General features: G+C 32.4%; 1 pseudogene across 1 annotated transcript; it reads left to right on the top strand.

The window, feature by feature from the left end:
• On the top strand, nucleotides 1-4998 carry LOC143545797 (phospholipase A(1) LCAT3-like; annotated as a pseudogene). Its single transcript, XR_013137494.1, has 12 exons — nucleotides 1-136; nucleotides 1770-1950; nucleotides 2093-2184; nucleotides 2273-2400; nucleotides 2489-2624; nucleotides 2697-2748; nucleotides 2820-2920; nucleotides 3347-3523; nucleotides 3632-3789; nucleotides 3877-3931; nucleotides 4048-4101; nucleotides 4641-4998. The product of XR_013137494.1 is annotated as a phospholipase A(1) LCAT3-like (transcript).
• The last annotated feature ends 3862 nt before the right edge of the window (nucleotides 4999-8860 follow it).

Genomic DNA, 8860 nt, shown 5'->3' with positions numbered 1-8860 from the left:
ATGATCGAACACCACACCTGTAAAAAACGATTAATTGATGATAGACAAAGGTTGAGGGTGGTTGTGGGCGATGATCGGACTGCGATTTATGGTAGCCGACGACCGGAAAATGCAAAAAGGGACGGTGGCAAGTTGGGTGATGGTGGTGGATAACAGATGAATAATGAATTTTGTAAGTTTCTTGGAGGTTTTGTGATGATGATGATGATGATGAATGAGAGAGGGAGAGAGAGAGAGGGGGGAGGTGGAGTGACTAAACTACCCACATAAAATGACTAAACTACCCTCATGTGCCTTGCACATGACTGGATTTAACGAGAAAATTTAACTGAGTTATGGTCAAAGGACGTAATGTGATAGAGTTTTTAAGCATAAATGATGTTTTGTGTCATTAAGTTTTCCAAAGAATGACTATTAAAAAACCATGAAAACATAAAGGACCTGTTTTGTCATTTTGTCAATTACAAAAATACCATTGTGTATTTTAAACCATTGATTACACTTAATCAATGGCTAAGATCTACTTCTCGCATTTCTCGCTATAAAATCACTTCTCGCATGAACCATCCCCTATATATGTGTGTGTGTATATATATATATGTAAAAGTTATAAAAATAAAATACTAAACTTGCTCTTATCTACCAATGGGATTGGTAGACGCAAAGACAAAACTTTAAAACACTGAATGACTGAAGGGTTGGGAGGTCTTAATTAAGTTTTTCAAATGACTGAATTTCATTGCTAAGAGCATCTCTATTGGGGTGTTCAGTTCTGATGTGGCATTGTTCAGAATTCTGAATTAGATAACTGCATATTAGAGTTAGATAATTGCATATTAGAGGTGATGTTCAGTTTAGATCATATTCACAAAACTGGATGAAACTAAACATGATAAGTGAGCCCAGTGTAATTAATTTCCTTTTAAATTTTAAAACCAATTCAGCCACCACTTTAATTATTTTTCTTTTTAAATTAACAAATAATTTTTTTTCTATACTTTCAAACTTCAAACGGTAATATCTTAATAAAATAATATTATTTTCTTTTCTCAACTTTAATACAACAGTAATTCTTTTTTTCCCTCAAATAATATTACTACATAGTATGATTGTAGAAGATGAAGGAGACTCAATAACCGATTGGTGAAGAACTTGAACCAACAAACCATGGTCCGACAGTAGATTTTGAAGGACACTTGAAAATTCAGGAATATATGTAACAATGAAGCTCATCATGTGCTTCGAAATGATTTAGTGGAGCATATATGGTCTATTAAACAATAGTCGGTTTGAGTGAAGTAGAGTTTTTAACATTAGTTTATGTAACTTTTTTATTTTATGCTTGCGTGCGTTTGTTTTATTTACTGTTTATGTAATTTTAAATTTTTATTTATATGGCTTCTATTATTTATGTAAATTTATTTACTAAAACTTATTTTATTTTTAAATAATATGAAATAAAAAATAAGATACTTAAATAAAAGTATTTTAGCTATAGAAAGAAAATATAGAAGTAGGTGATTATGTGAAATACTGAGGTGTTTAAAAGTGTATGTAGTGTTAAATGAGTTTTTGATGTTTGAAAGTGAATGAGTAAAAATCTGATGTGGCGAGTTCAGTTTGTTTTTTCCCACAAAAAAAGAAGGAAAGAAAGGAAGTTGCTAGTATTTATTCCAGTTTCTTCCGTTGTTGATCAACTATATTATTTATTACCATCTGTCTTCCGTTGATCAACTACTGAGTACAAACAAGGTGCTACATTTCATTAGAATTTGAATGGTGGTGCTTTGGTGCCGTGAGTGATCTTGACCCAGTACTTCTGGTGAGGGACCATACTGAACTCGAAGCCAAAGAGTTGGTTCGGGATCACCACCCGTGTTTGGGTCCGTATTCTTCTTGCCGATCTACAGTTTCGAAAGCGGCTCTGGTCCCTCTACAACCCGGAAACTGGTTCCTTCATCCTCATCCTCTTAACTCTTTATTTATTTATTAAGTTTGAATGAATGGAGCATCAATTATTACAACTTTATGTGTTTTAGTTGATATTAACAATGATGGGTGGGATACAAGTTTATGTCTTTTACAATTTCAGGCTACACAGAAGCATTGGATGATACTTCTGATATTGTCGTTCCACAAGATGATTATGGCCTTTATGCAATTGATATTTTGGATCCCTCATTGGTAAGGTTTAATTAGCTATATATTTTATTTTTATTTTTTATTTAGCAACATCATACAAACATAGTTATTATTGCCTGCCACATTTCAGTTGATAAAACTTTTTCATGTGACCGATGTATACCACTTCCATGACATGATCGATATGCTCGTTGATCATGGGTACAAGAAAGGGACTACATTGTTTGGATACGGATATGACTTCCGCCAAAGCAACAGGTTTTTAATTTTAATCAAGTGTGTGTGTGTTTCAAGTTTCAAAGTAATTATTGGCCTAGAGACTAACTAAGCTTCATATTGTTGCTAGAATTGACCAAACAATAGATGGGCTAAAAGAAAAGCTGGAGACTGCATATAATGCTTCAGGGGGTAGAAAAGTCAACCTTATATCACACTCGATGGGCGGATTGCTTGTTTCATGTTTCATATCACTCCATTCTGATGTATGAGCTTTTAAAAATTCTTTTTCGTTATGCGGATGTGATTAAGAATGACATGTGATTTACTTGGTATAGGTGTTTGCTAAATATGTGAACAAGTGGATAACTATTGCAACCCCTTTTCAAGGTATGTTTCTTTTCACTTTTAGATGTAACTCATGATTTGATTGATGTGTTTAATGTTATTATTTGCATCAGGTGCACCTGGATGCATCAACGATTCTCTTTTAACTGGATTACAGTTTGTGGAGGGACTTGAAAGCTATTTCTTTGTATCAAGATGGTCAATGCATCAACTGGTAATACGGATACTAATTTCGTGGTGGGAATATTCCATGTTTAGTAACCGGTCAAAGGGTTTTTATGTTAGCATATGCCAAACGGGTCGGTCTGGGTTGACCCAAAGCAAAATTTTGTTATGTTAAAAATATTTATAGATAGGTAATGCATAATTAGTGATGACAAAAAGGATCTTATAAGGATTAATGCTATAGAAAACAAATATAACAAAATTTTAATATATATTTAAGTCACTGAAGGCGCTTGCGAAATTAATGATAAATGTTGGCTACAAGCACACTCTTTTGCTGTCATGAAACACTACTTCATCAACTTTTGAATAACAGTATTTAGAAGATTGTATGCATTAAAAACAAACATCTTCTGTTAGCTTAATATATTAAATAGACCTGTGTAATAACCAACAAATCCTTTTGTATTTTCAGTTGGTGGAATGCCCATCTATATACGAGATGTTACCTAACCCCGAGTTTAAATGGAAAAAGAAACCTGAAATTTTGGTTTGGAAAAAAGATCAAAAAAATGAAGATTCAGTCAAATTGGAAACTTATAGCTCATCTGGATGTGTGGAGCTGTTTGTTGAAGCATTGCAAGACAATGAGGTACTTACTTTCAACTCTTTCACTATAATACACTGTTAAATGGTATGTTTGACCATCTAATTTGAAGTCAACTCTATTGCTTTTCCTTTTGGCTTATGTGACTGACAGATAGAGTATAATAAGAAGTCAATACCTTTGCCATTCAATCAAGATATCTACAAATGGGCTGCCACTACACGCAAGATGCTAAACAACGTGCGTCTACCCGAAGGGATTGAGTTCTACAACATTTATGGAACATCGTTGGATACACCTTTTGACGTTTGGTTATGAATCTATAAAAAAACCATTGAATCAATTTTTTTTTTTTTTTTTGTGTTTTGTTTTTGAATTGTGTGCTTACTATGCTGCAGTTATGGTTCAGAAATAGATCCAATCAACAACCCATCTGATATATGCCATACATTGGTAGGTCATTCAAGTTCCTAGATCAACCATTGGATCCTTTATGTATATTGAACCAAATCAACTTAAATTCATGTGGATTGTTTATTTGTTTAGATAGCGTTTTTTCTTTTGAGCGGCCTGAATACTCATATGTGGATGGAGATGGAACAGTTCCCGCCGAGTCTGCAATGGTATTTTCTCTAAACTTACTTTATAGGTTTACTTATTTGTATATTTTTATATCTTCAAAGTAATATGGTCAAACAAATAAGTCTTTAAGTTCAAATTTTGATGACTAATTTTCAAAATCTTGGAGAACAAGTGATGCTTAAATTTTCTAAACATGAAACGGAATATAATCGAAAAATGTTGGTGCTAGTTTTTCTAACAAAGTTGATCTAGTATTGAATAGAGTTTTAGACTTTTAGCATATTTGACCACAAAAGTTAAAAGGGTGTTCTTTTTTGGAACAAGTGTAAAAGATGGTAATTTAACACATTTGATCATGTATGAGTGGATGTGTGTTTTGTTTTTACCTCAAAACATGTCAAATCAACAAATTTAGTAAAAAAATAGTATTTAAAAGTGTTGCTTTGAGTCGCTATTAGCACATTAACCATTTATAGAAAAATCCAACAAAATATATAAAGAAATGTTTGTGGGTCAACCTGACCTGACTTGTTAAAGAAACGACTTGTTTGAACCCGAACCCAAACCCAAACTTCTACAGGCAGATGAATTTGAAGCAATAGAGAGAGCAGGAATCCCAGGTGCTCACCGAGCACTATTAAGAGATGAACTTGTATTTGAATACATACGAAAGTGGTTGGGAATCCAAGAACCGAGTATGTCGTGTGTAAAGACATCTAAAGTTGATGTTGGTCCAACTTGATGGAGTAGTGGTTATGTATGTATTCCTTTTCAAATAATAGTTGGTGTTATATGTTTTTGTCACTGTAATCTTATTTTAGATCATTTACATTTTTTTGTAAAGACATGTACAATGTAAAATTAGTAACCACTTCAAAAGTCAAAGAAATAACATAACTGTATTTACAAATGCTAGAAGTTTGTTTGTAGATGATTTACTTTGTTATAACTTTCCTTTATTGTTTGGTTTGGAGAAGGAAAAAGGCTGCCTTGTTTTCGATTGATTGTATATAACTGTTAGATGGTGTGATATGTGGTGTTTGGAATGGGCTTAGGGTGCCCGACCGAGGTGGCATGAGTGGATTGACATTCGTCAATTTCGGGTCTTTGTTGTATTCGTTTTGTATTTGTTTTACGTTGTAAACCGACCCATTTTGTAAACCGAAACTCATGATATATAAAATATTGGATTTTTATGTTACCAAATCATTCCCATTTCTTCAATTTGAAAAACCTCTTTTACGGATTCGAAAACGTCTTTAAAACGAGCAAAATACATCAAAAACGAACTTTCGGACGCGAAATGAACCACAATAGACGAGCTGGGCCACCCCCGGGCACGCCACGCCGCGCAGCCAGGGGCAAGAGGGAGCTCGCGCGGCGCCTGGGGACATCTGCACCCATTCGGATTTTGTTTGTTGTTTTGTGCTTTGCTTGTTTGTTTAACCAATCTATTTTCATGCAAACATAGAAGAGAACCTTGCAAAAAAGCTTTGACCCTTACCCTATATATACACACCCATCCCCTTCATTTTTACACTTGCTCTCACTCTAAATTCTCTCTCAATTCTCCATTGTAACACCCGGTCTAAAGCGGAAACGTCCGAGTGTGACGTACAGATTGCTCAAAACACATGTGACACTATTAAGTGACAATATTATCATTAATTCATTCCAAGCATCAAGTACACAAGTTATTTCAAATGAACAAACACAAGAGAAAATGAACAAAACAAACATCTTGTTTATTATCTAGATAACCTAACTTCTAGTATCCTCATAATTTCATCCTTTAATGAAAGTACCTGTAGCAATTATATAAAATAAAGTCAACTAATTGAATAGTTGGTGAGTTCACACAGTTTAAATAATATATAAAAACCATGCAATTCCATGAAAACTTGTGAAAACACATAAGGGTTCTTTACACTAGAATCAATGGTCCATGAGTGTAAAGAATAAATGAAGGACTTTTCCGGTTAGGATTGTGCACCAACGTACTCAGATCGGAGTCCCTTTTCCACTAGAAACAATGGTCCTGAGTGCAGGGGGGGGGGGGGGCGTATGATCATACTTATCGAAGAAATCCATGCACGTAATAATTGAGCAAATAACAAGTAAACACGCAAGTCCATGATGCGAATTGTAGTTTGTAAATAATAAATAAACGAAATTGAATTTTGATATGATATATATGCTACCCTCAAAATAGTTAAAAAGGGGGTGTGGGAAACTCACATTGAAGTTGAAGATAAACTTGAAATAAAACCGAAAGTGCGTAAATAAAACCGAAGCAATTGAATGTCACGAACTAGAATTAAAAGTACAAAATCAATATAAACTAACGACTTATAAAAAGAAGATAAATATGTTTGTCATATTTTATAAATGTTGAATATATATTGTATCATTTTAAGGAGTTTGATATTATAATATTATAATATTATTTTAACGATATCTTAACGAATTATTAAATTTAATATTTTTAAATTACGAGGTTAATACTAAGTTTGACGATTATAACGTTACGGAAAGTTTGAGTGTTGTTGGTGTATCATATTTTGACCAAACAAATACGTTAACGAATTTTAAAGTCTAACGAACAATAAATAAATAAACAAATGTTTTACGAGCCTTGACGAGTTTGAAATTTATAACATTTATAAAATATGGATCTTAACGGAATTATAGTTTGAAAATAATTATGTTAGCGTATTATAAAGTTTAACGAAATAATGGTATTTAATATAATATTGATCGGGTTTACACGAAGTTTTAACATAATCGAAAGTCGGGTTTTTAGGTGAAAAATGATAAACTATAATTTATATTTAATTTTGTTTGAATAATTTTATTTGATTTATAATAATTTTTAATAATTTAATTTGTTTAATATATTTTAAAGAAAATGTTTAAAATAAAAACAAAACAAAACTGCTCTGACCTGGGTCCTCTGGTTGTAACATCCATGAATTAACTAACAGACCAACTTGTTAATTTCGTTAAGATAGCAGAAACTATATATATATATATATATATAAACATGTTACAAGTTCATCTTCTTCATTATAACCCTAGAAGTTCAAATATGTCAATCCGATCAATGTTTGTTAAAAGTGAGTTAGGGATTTTGTTATTCGCTTAAAACAAGTGGTAAACATATAACGTTTACCTCAAACAAATCCGGAATGATGGTAAACGGAGTTCGCCGAGAAACAAACTTTGAAGATCAAAACGGAATATTTAGAGAGCGTTTTAGATTAAGATGAAGGCTGGTACGAATTTAGTTGATGTTTTACGTCGTATTTATAATGCTAAATGGAGCTTATTACGTTTAATGATTGTTAATTGAGATTTAATATTTTTCCGGCCGTTTAATTAAACTTAATCAACGAGCTATAATAATAAATTGACGGGTTAATAGGCGTCTTTGGTCAAAGTCTAAGGTTAACAAACAATTTAATTTGATCAGAACGCCGGCATCGATTTGCCGGCGGCCGGAGATGCTGACAGAAAAAACGGGGGGGGGGGGGGGGGGGGGGCTGCTGCATTTGTTCATTATTATTATTATTATTTTAATATATTTTGCATTATATTTACATCTTAGCCCCTCTAATTTCAAATAACTTTAAATAGTTATTTAAACTATAATTACATAATGAACCTTGCACTTTATAATGTTTTAGAAATAGAAGTTTTTATAATTTAGATTATTTTCGTATTAAACTTTGATAGTTCGGGACTCGATTAAGTAACATGTTAAAACTTGAAATTTCGTCAATGAATTACACGAAATAGAACATGAGTTAATAATGACAATAAAACGTCATAAATATTATTAAATCATCGAATGATATTTACGAATACATTGAAATAACGAAACGGGTCGGTTTAACGAGTTCAATATAAAAATAGATAAACGAATTTGAAATATATATATATATATATATATATATATTTAAATAGAACAAAACCGAAAATTTAAAATGGGTCGTGTTTTCGGGTTTGAAAAGTAACGAATGTTACAGGACTTACAACTTTTGGAAATTTCGTCCTGAAATTAAAACTAAAAATAAATAATTTAAAAGAGAACAACTAATATACGAAGTTGTTTAGAAGTTTTTAACAATTTGATGCATTCATAATTGAAATAAGATAACGCCGATCTTTGAATGACCTGAAAGAATGCCACAAATAGGAAATATGACAAAGACACTTATATATAGGATGTACCAGCGGCGCATCCACCATGCCCTTATCATATTGTATTTGTCCCGTTCCCAAAAATCATTCCAAATTTCGATTTATTTCACACAACCGGACTTGTTATATCTTCCATGCGAGGACTTTGATAATTACGTGTCGACCCATAATTACCTCTATCGTCGGATGGTCCATATAGCTTGCTCTATTGTGTGGTTTTAAGACATAAACCTTTGATAAATAAGTAAAATTATCATATAGAACGTTGAAAATCAAAACTAATGAATAAAAAAGGTAAAAACATTACAAAAGACATTGATAGACCATTCAGGCCAAGGACAAAGCGAAAACACTAAAGCTAAGAAAATAAAGCCATCGTGTCTAAAGCAAGTAAACGATGTTGAAAACGAAATAAACGAGGTAATGAAATTAAAGAATGAAACATTTAGAATTATAAACATCGTAACATGTAATTGAAATAATGGGGTCGAGAATAACGTGGTAGGTAAACGCAGCATTTAACCAATGAAATATGAACATGTAAATCTGGTGCATTGGGTTCGAGAATAGATTAGATAAACGAAACTTTTATATATC

This window comes from Bidens hawaiensis, unplaced genomic scaffold (assembly GCF_021521415.1).
Source record: "Bidens hawaiensis isolate Kalapana, Puna unplaced genomic scaffold, B.hawaiensis_p1.1 tig00014037_1, whole genome shotgun sequence".
NCBI lineage: Eukaryota > Viridiplantae > Streptophyta > Magnoliopsida > Asterales > Asteraceae > Bidens > Bidens hawaiensis.
Note: the sequence above shows the minus strand (reverse complement) of the source record. Positions and strands in the feature narration are given on the sequence as shown.